Below are 3,925 nucleotides of genomic sequence, written 5' to 3' on the forward strand. Positions count from 1 at the left end.
CCTGAGCGGGTTCGTCCGGCCACATGTGACTGTTTACAGCCTCCCAACTGCGAGAGGCACGAGATGCTTTAAACTTTCTATATACAGACTCTTTTGAGATGTTAGAAAATTATTAGTATAACATAGTAGATTGATTAGAAATTATATTGGTGAAGGGTTTTTCATTTGTTGAGCCAATATTTGCTGCTAAATCTCCATATTCCCTGCCCTTATAATAAATATAACTAGCATATAGGAGAAATAAGTATTAACCTTTAAGATTAATCATGTTAAACCTTAGGCTAAGTAAATTCCTTTCTTGATTGTAACCCACTACACCCTCACCCTATAAGAATGCAACTTTATTTGGAGGGTGGCACCTGGTTTAAGAAAAAAATCACCCCTGAAAAAAATAAGTTTTCTGGTTGACTGACCATTATCAGAAAGGGCCATAAAATGTCAGCAGGCCTCATGGCCAGAAGATGATGTAAAACCCCTAAGACCTTTGTATAATTTTATATGAAGCACCTGACTGTGACAAGGGTCAGGTCTGCTGACCCCCGCATGACTCTGTATTCATCCCTATGTATAACAAAAAGTATATAAGCAAACCTGAAAAGTAAAGAAATGGGATCAGTTTCTGGAAAGACTGATCCCCCATGTCGTTCTTTCTTTCCCTTTCTGGCTGAATTCCCATCTGGAGTGTGGTTGCTCACCACGTCTACTTACTTGCCCCGGCTTTTAAGTTCCACACGAGAAGGAGCCCAAGGAGGGGTACCTTCCAATATTCCAGTGGCGCCGGTGGCCCAACATAGATGGTGCAAATTCCTTGTCTTGGAATTTTATTGGTATCCCATGTAAACCAAGTTATTCAGCCTCTTTTTCTCCACTAATATTTCCTACTACACTATTCTTTTCTAATCTCTCTTTATATCTGTAATTAAATAAGTTTTTTCCTAGGAAGCCAATTCCGTCTCCCTTCAAATTACCCTGGATCCACCGGGGCTGGACCCCAGCAAGTGGCACCTGGAACAGGCTATTCGAAGGTAGGTTCCCCGAGCAATTAGGGTCATCAGCCCTATTGCCCCCCCACCTCCGTGCAGCTAGGGTCATCAGCTCTATTTCTCAGAACAACCAGGGTTATCAGCCCTGTGGTTCCCCCAGTGTTGAGTTTTTGGGACAGATAGGACCCCACTTAGGGTGCTGCAGACCCCCCTGTAGGACAGACAGGGTGAGTAGGAGTGGGAAGTGTTGAAGGGTTCTTTGAGCTTTGATTTCAATCTGGACTTTAAGATTCCCATTGAATGAGAGAAGAGACATTGTAATTCCTGTTGGCCAAACAGGGGAACAAAAACTCGGGAAAGTAACATGAAGTCCTGTGCTTGCTGATCTTGCAGTGCCCTGAGACTTGGGGACCCATGGATGGGGCTCAAGGAGCCCTGTCCCGATTGACATTGGAGCTCCCTCTCCGGACTGATTCATTCTAAAAAGCCACTTTTTTTTTCTTGGGGACCCAACCCAGGCCAGGCCTGGGGACATAGTAAAAGAGGAAATGCTCACATCCTCTTGGGCTCCTGGGGGGAGAGGAGACCAGGAGCCAGTGGGGTGTCCTGGGAGAGGAAAGGCCATCAGGGAAGCTGCTGAAGAAGCAGGAGGACACTTCCAGATCCTCTCCCCAGTTCCCTGCTGCAGGGTGACGGCCCCTCCCCGCCCGACAGAGGACTCCAAGTTTATCCTCTGATGATTGTGAAGCAGGCATCTGTTCTGGAGAGCTCCAGGCACAAGGGACTGGGGGTACCTTATAAACACAGGGGAGGGGCTTCCCTATGGTTCAGTGGCTAGGACTCCGCACTTCCCCTGCAGGAGGCGTGGATTCGATTCCTGGCCAGGGAAGCTCTGCATGCTGTGTGGCGCGGCCACAACAACAACAGCAAAAACAAGGAACGCAGGAGGGTTAAGTGAATGTATCATAAAGAAGACTGGCAGCCAGACCTCTAATATCTAGCTGGGAGAATGGAAGGGTCTTCTTTGCGGAGCTGACAGATCAGGAGGAAAGATCTAAGGACCCCGACATCCCCTACAGATGCTCAACACGCCCACCCTCTACTGCATTTGGTCTTTACCAAGAGCAGACAGCGAAGGCTCACTGGGTGTGGCTGAAAGCTGCTAATGTGAACTGGAAGACCTAAACAGACACACAGACTACAGGAACCAGAGCAGGAAAGACAGGAGGCACGGAGGAAATCATAGACAATATAATCATAATAAAATAAAAAATCTCTAGATCGAAAGATAGACAATAACGCATCCAGGAAAAAAAGAACATGATGCCATAAAAAAGAACCTCAGGGGAAAAGAAGAGCTCTTGGGAAAAGATTCGACAGCAGAAACATAAAGCTTGCAGTTAAAGCTTTGGGAGACAAAGTGGAGGGAATTTCTCAAGAACATGTAGCAGAATCAGTCATTGAAGACAGGAGATATATCAGGAGACAATAAGAGGACTGAGACAAAGACTGTAATATTCAAATCATAGAAGTTCCAGAAACAGAAGGAAAATGATGGGAAGGAAATATCAATAAAATCCTTTTCGGAACATCTCCCCCAAGCGGAGGGTGTGAACCCCAAGATGAGAGAGACCCCACACGTGCTGAGCACAGGCCAGACTTCCGTCAAGGAAGGTCAAGAGGAAATCTCAGGGACGAGCTGACTGACTTCCAGAAAGTGAAAATGGAGTCACAGTCACTTAAAGCTTCTCGTGAGAAACTCTGGAAGGGAGATGATAAAGAAATAAAGCCTTTACATTCTGAAAGAAAAGTATCTGCCACCTAAAATTCTAGGTCACACCAAAACTGTAAAGACATCCTTAGACAAACAAGGAGAAAGGTGTCTCCCAACAGCTCTGCCTCAGGAAGCTGAGAGAGGAAGCTCTCCACTGACAGCCGGAGGGAAGCAAGAAACAGGAAGACGGGGAATCCGGGAAGCAGGAAATCCAGCTCGGGAGCGAGGAGGAGGTGTCCTCACGCTCATGGGGGGCTGGGCCGTGGAGACGGGGGCAGGAATCCCAGAGTGCTAGAGGCAGAGAGCAACACGTCCAGTTTAGAAATGCCAGAAAGTTCCAGGAGAGACTTCTCTCATGATGATGAAATGGATAAAAAGTTAGATGTGAATCAAAGTACTAAGAAAGCTTCAGACAGCTGGCAAAGAAGCTGGAGAAATTAGTGACGGGGCGCAGAAAGCTAAGCAAAAGAAGAACTCCTAACAGCTGTAACGTTGAATGCCAGGGTCATCAAAGCGATGGCACAGCTATCCAGGGAGGGTAGGAGGAGAGAAAGAGTGGGGTAGGGCACGGAGGACAGAGCCTGAATGGGCACTGCATGTGCCAGGGCAGGGAGGCAGTGGAGGACATCTGACACTGGAAAATACTCACAGCGATGCGCATTTGTCATGGGGTCATCAGGAGCTAAACACGGAAGGATCAGCTGAAGGAAGTGAAGCGGCCATTTCTAGAGAAGAAGGAGGGGAGGGGAGAAGGGCTGGAAATGACCGCTTGTCTTAACTAACTTCCTAAACCAGCTTCATTCTCTTAACTAGGAGCCTGGTAACTGACGAAAATTGGAAATTAAAAACAATGCCATGGGCGTGCATGAGAAACGGTGAAACCTGAGTAAAGTCTGTATCTGGGCGACTGATGCTGTGCCAACACCCGTCCCCCGACTTTGACAACGCACTTCGGTTGCCGGCATGTGTGTGCTAAGTCACTTCAGTCGTGTCTGACTCTCTGTGACCCCATGGACTGTAGCCCATCAGGCTCCTCTGTCCATGGGGCTTCTCCAGGCAAGAATACTGGAGTGGGTTGCCATGCCGTCCTCCAAGGGATCTTCCTGACCCAGGGATGGAACTCTTGAGTCTCCTGCATTGGCAGACAGGTTCTTTACCACTAGTACCA

Source organism: Capricornis sumatraensis, chromosome 16 (genome assembly GCF_032405125.1).
Source record: "Capricornis sumatraensis isolate serow.1 chromosome 16, serow.2, whole genome shotgun sequence".
Taxonomy (NCBI): domain Eukaryota; kingdom Metazoa; phylum Chordata; class Mammalia; order Artiodactyla; family Bovidae; genus Capricornis; species Capricornis sumatraensis.